Genomic DNA, 10,016 nt, shown 5'->3' on the forward strand with positions numbered 1-10,016 from the left:
TCAACTTTTGACATGTTTATCACAAACACAATGTTCCAGCTACATCCTTGTGGTTGCCACAACCCCAACGTGTGGATGTCCCACAATCACTGAGTGTATCTCAAACATTTCTTATTGGTTGCGCATAGTTGCGCAGATAAACGTGCGCCAAAATACATCACGTACCGTCAACCATCAGGAGCCCGACGCCATCAGATTGTTTGTTATGTGCATCGAATATAGTTGAAAAGTGAGTGAAAGTGATAAAGTGGTGATTTATAAGAATATCCGAAGTGTCTGGACAATGGAAAATCAAGGAGAAATGTGCGCAATGTCTAAAGTACTTCAAGATCTTTTGGCAAGTTTAAAAGGTACGTAAATAAGGTTTTAGCCGTTAATAAAAATCGAGCGGATGGTTTAAGAGGTTCTATTTTTGTTTGTGCATGGCAAAAGGTATATGCAAAAGGTCTTCTGTGAAATTTCATATATAATTAACTGCAGATAATGGGTGACCATATCAAATTTTTGATAATCTTGAATGATATTTTCACTGGAATAGTAAAAAGAAAGTCATGTAAGGTTTCTAATATCCTTATATTTATAGTAGCGTCATTCGTTAATCTCTCTCTCACTCATGTATTCATTCCATAACATTCTTTTACTCATACCGTCCTAGCTCTGTCTCTCTCATGTCGATGGTTTTGACTACTTAAGTTAGGAATCTGATATCCATAGTAGCATAATTTGTTAATCTACGCCTTTTTCACCTGTATTTTTGTAACTAACTTCTCCTGTTCTCTCTATTGCACTCATGTACTCATTTCGTCTCACTGCCTCACTCATACCATACCGTCCTATCTCTCTCTTTCTCTCTCTCTTTTTCTTACTTATTTTTGCGTAATTTCATTACATTGTGAAAAATGCAGTATCGGATGCGGAGATAATTATATAATTTCTAGAGGTTGAACAAGCGTTCGACATACGTTAAACATTTTCTTTTTTTTATTGCAGATAACGCCTGTTATTGTTATTTGTCTTATGTTTTATTGTGACTTTTATGTTTACGAAGTACTGTGTGACGTATTACGATTTATACTACGATTACTGCTCACAGTAGCAAGTCAGTTCTCCGATTTCATTTCACACCTTTTACAAACTAATTAAATTATTATTTTTAATAAAATATGAAAATAAAATTTTGACAGATTCTTTCCAATCTTCGGGACCGGTCACTATTACTCGAGCAACTTTGCTTTTGAAACGTCCCTGTAATTGTAACCGATTACTTTTCTATATAAAAAAAAAAATTGTCGAGATAAAGTAAATTCTTGAGATATTAAATGTTCAAGGGTGTTGGTTAAATTCAGCTTTGAATTAGTTTTTTCGTAGGTACGGCACTGACTCAATATGTATTTTTACTTTTATTTTTTCGAATAACTAACAGTCGTGATCTCCATGTAAGGTAGATGTTCTAGTAATCGGGACGGTTCCAGCAATTATGAGTTTTGAGATGTAATCGCCACAAATAAGAATTTCTCACATAAAAATTGAATCCTAAAATATTTTGAGGCAAGTTTGGATAGTGCTTGTTTTAGAAACGAAATTATTTTTTATATACCAATAGTGAAAATGGGTAAAAAAATCAATTTATATTACCGGTGGCGATGAATCCCGAAACGTTGAAAGTAGCCTAATATTTAGGTTATGAAAGGCGTTTCCTTGCTTAAGGGTGTTGGTTACATCCGACTTTGAATTTTTTTTTCATAGGTACGGCACTGACTCAAAATATATATTTTCGAAGGATTTGCGAATGAAAGAAAGAAAACTTCTTGAATATCCAGGGTTTTGCAAGATGCTCGGATCAATAAAATGTTTGAAAAAGAAAAAAATTTGCTGAGAAAATGATTATTTTTACGACAAATATGAATTTTACGAAAGATACAAATCAGCGGGTAGCAGATGACAGCATTTGAACGGTTAGAATGGTTTGCAAATTTATTTTTTTCGCACAATTTTGACATAATAGCAGAATTCTCGAGATCAGTCAGTGTCGTACCTATGAAAAAAATTTTAAGTCGGATTTAGCAAACACCCTTAAGCAAGGAAACGCCTTTCCTAACCTAAATATTAGGCTATTTTCGACGTTCGGGCTTCATCGCTACCGGCAATATAAATTGATTTTTTTACCTATTTTCACTATTTGTATATAAAACATAATTTCGTTTCTAAAACAAGTTCTATCCAAACTTGTTTAAAAGTATTGTAGGATTCGATTTTTACGTGAGAAATACTTATTTGTGGCGTTTACATCTCAAAACTCATGATTAATGGAACCGTCCCGATTACTGGGACATCTACCTTACATGGAGATCACGACAGTTAGTTATTCGGAAAGATAAAACTTATTTATACCAATTTCGTATTGTTAGGATTATGTTAAATTTTAATTGGAAAAAATAATTTGAGAAATAAAAGACTATTTGGATAACTGAAAAATGTGAACAAAAAGTGATACAAAAATGTAAAATTGAGCTAAATTGTCAATTAGAATAAATAAAAGTTTGACGAAGGTGCTATATGGTTAAACAATTGAACATAATAACCTAATTTCGAATCGGCGGATTATAATGTTTTGAATGGAATTAGCCAATATTTTTAAATAGGGTGCGGCTATTTCGCCATACATGTATGTCGAATTAGCCGACGGTAGCTTATTTCGACATACAATTATACAAATTATGGATTTTCAGGATTCAAATTTTCGTGTCTTGTCGTCTTCTCGAACTTATTTGTTTGTTAATTTCAGAAAATTTGTGAATTTCTACAAAAAAACAGCGAAATACAATACTGCACACTTTTTGGGTTGGACAACTCGACAAGACTCCTTTTGTCAGAGTGTGTGATAGAATATGAGTATGGGTCTCATACGAGCAGAGTGTAAGCATTTTTTACATTATTTTTATAAATTACTTTTATCTTGAACAATTTTATAAAAATGTTTCACGCCCTATTTTTTCCCTGCAAAATTTCTTGTGCTCGATTTTCGGAGATAGCTGGGCCTATTGTAGAAGGGTTTCCTGCAGAGCTTGCCGTAAGATCACTTGACGTTTGAATTTACTTTGCGTGTTTTTTTTAAATTTGGATCATACTTGATTCTTTTTAGGTACGTTTTTAGACGACTTACTACATCCCTTCAAGTACTAGAGGAAAAGGAAAGTCTGAAGCGGGGAAGCTGTACGACCAGTACGCCAATTTAAATTAAATCCTAAGAAAAGTTAAATTGAGAGCAATACGTCTAGGGTAACAGGACACGGTACTCGAGCTCTGGGGAAGAAACGGAGATATTCCATCTCTTCCTCCGAAACCAAATGCGGGTATGTATACTCTTTGTATATTTATCATTTTCTCATTGCGATATAATTCATGTACGAATTATTGCTACAATTTTATTCCAGACGACCATAGTCTCGAAAGAGATCTGAAGTATCTGGAAACATATGTTGAGCCATGGTCGAAAATCAAGGAGAAATGGGAAAGGACATGTTCATACCGTATGAACTATTTGCGGAGTAAGCAGCAAGAAGATGTAGACACAAAATGTGCTGCCTACATTTCCAAATATCTAGCCTTGAGTCAGCCTGCAGGTCATCTTTTGGTAAGCTTTTAACTTATTCACACTAAAACATACAAAAAGTTTTGGCAGTATTGTAACTTTCAAAAGAAAGCAGTGTCACCAACAATACTAATTTTGGCCTGATATTTGTGGCGGCACGGTTTGAATTCTTATGCAGTTCAGCCCTTTATTCGCGTGATCCAAATTAAGTTTTACTAATTCGTGCATGTCTTTTTCATAGTTGGAGCATGACTTCGGAATGTTATTCAATAATGCAGCAAATCGTATGGAGACTGCCTGGTTAGAATTCTCAAAGAACTTGAGGTCAGAGTTCAGAAGGCAGAAAATAAAAAGTGGACGTATAGTACCTGAGATAGCTATAGAAGTAACTTCTATTTTCCATGCGTATTACTCCATCAATGCATAATTAATATGTTTATTATTTTTTCAGCAACAGATGTTGATCTTTTATTTGCTTTCGCCAAGCTCTTCCCAGTTTTAGCAGTCAAAATAAAAAAACCACAAACCTTGGAGGGCATTATGGCCCGAGATTCAGGAAGAATTTGTAGTCCACGTTAAGGTTAGGGTTATTAATTTTTCGTGGTTTTTTTTACATTGGTTATTACTTTTGTTTTAGAAACGCTATTTTACAGGTGATTGGTGATTTAGAGAAGCAGCTGGATGGCATGACCAACACTGCATTACAGCGAGTCTATAAAATTCAGCCATTTCCTTTACTTGTCGCGCCAACTTTGTCCACAATACACTCCAGTTACCTGGTAATTGACAGAAAACCAATTCTTTTGGAGTCGCCTCTGCGTGCCTTGGAAGTGGCCTTTAAGACGTACCACGCTCTCTACTGCAACTACTCCACACAAAGTGAGCGACTGTGAGCAGTACTTGCGAAAACGTTCCACATTGACGAGATTTGGGATACGGAAGTTTTTAACCAGTCTGAGGTACTGAGACTGATACAAGTTTTAAAGGTATGCACTCGAGATTTGAGTCACGGTTGTATTACTACAAGAACATTAACGCGAATGAGGATATTACCGAGAATATAATCAGCGGTCCAATTTTAAGTGCTTATAGGTTCGAAGTGAAATAATCGAAAATTTGTGCCTCTATTTTTGATACATTAGCGGTAAATTCTAATTAAATCAGTATGTTTGTTTTATTTCATATTTTTTTATGTGCAAGTATGTTTATTTTAGTTATAAACTCACATTTGCAATGTTAAAAAGGTAAAAAATTAAAATGTTGAAAATCTTAAATTCTCCTTAATTCTCTTACTCTCCGCTGTATAATCTAAAATTTAAATTTCGAGAATTTAGGGAATCTCGTGTAAGCCCAGTTCAATAAAATGTATCTCTGTACGGAATGTGATAGCTCCTTCATTTCGACCGCGGCCTTGTGGCTTCATCTTTCTCTTATTTATACGGTTGAGAAGTCATCATCATTTAGATGTAAGGAGGCTCCATGCTTTAAATTGTTCTCAAATTGGAGTATGTTTAAGAAGCACTTAGGAAAATATCATTGTACAGATAGTGTTAAAAATAATGTATTAGTTATCCACCCGAAAGAAGTAGAGGTTATAAATGAAAACGACACAGGCGAAAAAAGTGTTTCTGAACATTCCGCAAAAAATATATCGAGCGATAAAAATGTTAGTCTAAGCGACAGTGTTAAGAAATCGACTATGCAATTTCTTGCCAAGTTATACGATAATCGAAAGCTCCCTCGTAGTCATGTACAAGAAATACTGGAAGACACGAAGCATCTTGTTAGCGACATAAGCTACATGATGAAAAAATCCATTCGTAGTGAATTAAATGAAGCATTGCGCAAGAGCGGCAGAAAGAGATATTTGGAAAGATAGACTCAATTTTTAACACCTTTAACGATACATATTGTTCCCTTCGTACTGAAGACCTTCGGTTCAGACTTTCAAGGAAACTGGGTGCTTCATACGAACTCAGGGCTACGTAATTGGTCAGCGAATGGATGATGTGCAAAGCGACGGAACGGTTGTTCAAAAAATTGTTCTTGCTCATACCCACTATATTCGTACTAGAGATGTTTTGCAGAAGGTTTTAAGTACGGCCGGGGTCTACTGCAAAGTTAGAAATTACATGATAGAACTCGAGCAGGTATATGATTGCATTTCGAAACTGTACAAGGTTTGTTGTGGAAAAAGAAGGATGAGGAACATTTTCCGGACAAAATAGTATTTCCAATTTTTATTTATTTTGACGATTTCGAAGTCTGTAATTCATTAGGAACTCATGCTGGTGTTCATAAAATTGGAGGGGTTTATTTTAGTATTCCATGCTTCCCTTCAGAGGTTAGTTCTTTATTAGAAAACATATTCGTGTGTGCTCCTTTCCACTCCTCTGATCGCACGGATTTCAAAAATCGCAGAGTTCTTCAAAAGATCATAGACGAATTAAATTTTTTGCAGTCAGAAGGAATTATTATTCAAACTGAAAACAATATTAGGATTTTTTGAAGGTTTTAATGCCACATGTTGCTGCAGGCTTTGTACGATGCCCAAAGAAGAGATACAATTCATGTTTAATAAAACAAAAATGCGCTCTGAAAGCTACGCAAATGATGTATTAAAAATGATTATTCCCTTACTGGTATAAAAGAAGAATCTCTATGGGACAACGTTCAGGGTTTTAAATCTGAGAACTTTTTAGTAGACCTGCTGCATGACGGTCCAGAGGGCTATTATCCATATGTCATGGAAAACGTTCTCCATAATTGCTTTAAAAGTTTAGGTAGTAATTCACAAGAATGCAGTTCTAAACTTAAAATCCTAAATTCAAGACTCAGTTCTTTTGATTTTCACAACAATGCCATATCAAATAAAATTTCGCTCGTTACGGAACAAGAATTACATTTAAAAAATTTGAAAAAGTCAGGTAGTGAAATGATGAACTTTCTTATGATTTTTCAATGTTGGTTGGAGATCTGGTCCAGCAGGAAGATCAAGCCTGGAAGTTTTATCTCAGTTTAAGAAAAATAGTGGATATACTTATGTGTTATACAGTTGACAGGAATCGTGTTCTCTTTTAAAAATACTTGTGATTGAATACCTGACAATGTTTAAGTAAGTTTTTCCTTTACTGTCAGTTCGAACAAAGGCCTATAATCTTATCCACTATGGAACTGTTCTCGAGCAATCTGGTCCAATTATCAAGCTGGCTTCAAAAAGATTCGAAGCAAAACATAAGGACAAAAAAACTGAGGCTAATGCTACCAGTAGTAGGAGAAATATTACTTGCACTTTGTGCATTAAGGAACAGTTGGGCTTATGTTATCGTTTATTAATAAAAAAAGGACTCGTAACCTGTGATGATAGTGGAGTAGAAGAATGCTTTGATCATGTATCTCGTTGCCATACATTCACAGAATTTGTGTTGTTATGAAATTTTATGGGGAAGACGAGCTGCTGCCTCAGTTCGGGTACATTGAAAATTTTTTTGCAAAACGAGAATGGTGATATTTGCTTTGTTTGCAAGCATTTGACAACAATATTTAGGCGAAATTTGTAAACTTTGTACAGTAAGTAACATGCAAATTTAAATAAAAACTTATATACCGTTAATGCTGAGAATTTTTTCTTCCACTACACACTCGTCAAAACATCATTTAATGTGCAGTTATATCAACCACACGTTAGTAGAGAGAACTATAGTTTTTTGGTAGTGATAACCACAATGTACGCCTACGGCAACCACATAGTCGGGTTTTGACAACCAGTCTCTTACACAAACATCTATGTGGTTGTGGAGACCAGAATTATAGTTCAACCATTTGCCTATATTGTCTACGAGGCTGTGAGGTTAATTATGAAATTAGGTATTAAATCAAACTTTGAAATAAAAAAAATTATATACAGAGCATGTGTTGAAATGTGTCCAATTGCATTTGATGTTACGGTTAAGCCGGGTATTATTGAGATTTTCAACGAACGTAGATAGTCTTTTAACCAAAAATGCAATAATTGAACTTTTAACTAAAAAAATTAATTTTAAATTATTGAAAAAAAAAACGAATTTTCTTCCAAATAGTTGATTTTTTTACTTAATTATTGAGCTTTCAAGACAGAATGACGAGTTTTCGTTAAAAAAACAGTTGAATTATAAAATCAAAAGTATGAATTTTTGATAGAAAAGTTAATTTTATACAAAAAGAAAGATTTTAAATCGAAATATAAGAACTCTCAAACCAAACGTTGAATTTTCAACTAAACTAAATTAATTTTTAACTAAAATCTAAACTTTTACTTTAAAAATAACTATTGTCGACCAAAAATTGAATAGGTACATTTTCAATTAGCAAAGTAATTTCTCAATAAAAAAAGGAATTTTCATCAAAACAGTTTGATTTACAACAAAGAGATTATTTTTAAATTGATCTACTTCTTTCAAAATTCGTGTGCTTTTATTGAAAATTAAACTTTATTCGAAATTCAACGCTCTTTTTACTAAGTTCGTCTAACTTTTTTGTAAATATTTTGTTTATTAAAGCCTCCACAGAGATAACGTTGGATCCACAAGAATTTGTTTGTCACCTCATTTTGAGCATTTTTCAATATAATTTGTTTAATAACAAACATATATATTACTTCCACATAAAAAGGAAAATCCTTGGACAGAAAAACTATTTTATTTACTCGAACGTCATTTCTGTCAAGGTTTTAATTTTCACATGACTTTAAAATCACTTAAAGTTTCGATGTGTTTGAGTAAAATTATTGTATTTTGAACAAAATATGGTAAATTAATTTGTAAGCGAAAAGTTGATTTTGTAACCAAAAAGATGATTTTTTAAACCAAGAAGAATTATTTTCTACCACAAAAGTATAATTTTCATAAAAATACATGATTTTTACATTTTACATTGTAAGTTGAAAAAATTAATTCTGAGCCCGAAAAAGTGGATTTTTAACAAATATTTGAATTTTCGAATAAATAGAGGAATGTTTAACCAAAATGCTTAGTTTTGGGGGAAAATTACGTTTTAACAAAATACCCATATTTTGAACCGAACAGTTAGATTTCCAGATAAATTTTTTTTTTTAATTCAACCAAGGTGTTGAATTTTCAACAACAAAAATCAATTCTCTTTCGTCTTTCCCAACAAAGCAAATTTCTAACCACGAAGATTCAGTTTCCACTAAAAAGACGAATACTCAGATTTTAAACAAAAAGGTGAATGTTTAATCAAAAAGATAAATTTGCAACCATGAAGATTATTTTTGTACCAAAAATACGAATTATTTTCAACGAAAAATGAAATAGTTAAATTCTTAGTTGGAAACATTAATTTCTGATAAAAAAAGAAAATTTTCAACACAGTACTTAAATTTTCGTTCGAAAAAATCAATTTTCAATTAAACAGATTAATTTTTTAACCAAAAAGTTGAATCTTTAACTAAATACCGGAATTTTCAACCGATCCAAATTTCAGTTAAAAAAATTAATTTATAAGAACAAGAAAAATCTATGTTATAAGAAAATAGTTCAAAAAACTGAATTTTCACCAAAAAGGTGAATTTCCAACCAACACAATTTTTTTCTACCAAAAATTTGGTAAGAAAAAATATATTAAGTAAATTCAAAGGTAAAAAAATGAATTCTCAACTCGAAAAAAGTGAATTTTTTACAAGCATTTAAATCTTCAACCAAAAATATGAATATTTAACTATAAAGATTAGTTTCTTGAAAGAAATTAATTGAAAAAAATTAATTATATTTTAAGCCAGCCAGTTAAATTTTAGTTTCAACAAAATGGTTAAGTTCTTAACCATAGAAATAAAAAACAATGAAAAAGAGGGATTTTCAACATAGAAGATAAATTTTTTAACAAAAAGTCGAATTTTTAAGCTAAAAGATACATTTGTAACCATGAAGATTATTTTTCTACCAAAAGTATACATAAGAACAACATAAACTGATACTTTAGTTTCAGAGGTGTATTAAGCTAGCAATTCCACAAACGCAATTCTCGAATTTCTTTGTATCAGAATTTTGGACTTTTTTTGGGCTCTACTACTTGTTATGAAAATTCAAATTTCTAGTGGAGGGGCTGACTTGAATCAAGCCAGCACCTTCATTATATAAAAATTGACCAATTTTCAAAAACAAGGGAGTGTTTTTTAACGTTAAGTGTTGGAGACCAATTATCGGAGTCAGTATTTTCAAGGAGCTCAAAAATCGGACATTCCATTGACGGTGGGTGGCAACTAACTTATTATAGCCTGCTCCGATTTTGTTTGTTCACGCCTGACCGCTCGCCTGAGTGACAGTCGCAGATCCCGCGCACCCTACGCAGCACCTGGTATACCTACATGCGTCGCGGCGTCAATTCTCGGGAGAGCCATAGAAGGGAGGGCTCTTGAAGAGTTTTACTG

General features: G+C 32.9%; 1 long non-coding RNA gene across 1 annotated transcript; it reads left to right on the top strand.

Moving 5' to 3' along the window:
• Positions 1–233: 233 nt before the first annotated feature.
• Positions 234–3,938, top strand: LOC117168083. Its single transcript, XR_004466456.1, has 5 exons — positions 234–350; positions 2,786–2,916; positions 3,143–3,353; positions 3,435–3,634; positions 3,834–3,938. It is a non-coding gene; the product is annotated as an uncharacterized LOC117168083 (long non-coding RNA).
• Positions 3,939–10,016: the final 6,078 nt, after the last annotated feature.

The sequence above is a fragment of the Belonocnema kinseyi genome, chromosome 2, assembly GCF_010883055.1.
Source record: "Belonocnema kinseyi isolate 2016_QV_RU_SX_M_011 chromosome 2, B_treatae_v1, whole genome shotgun sequence".
NCBI lineage: Eukaryota > Metazoa > Arthropoda > Insecta > Hymenoptera > Cynipidae > Belonocnema > Belonocnema kinseyi.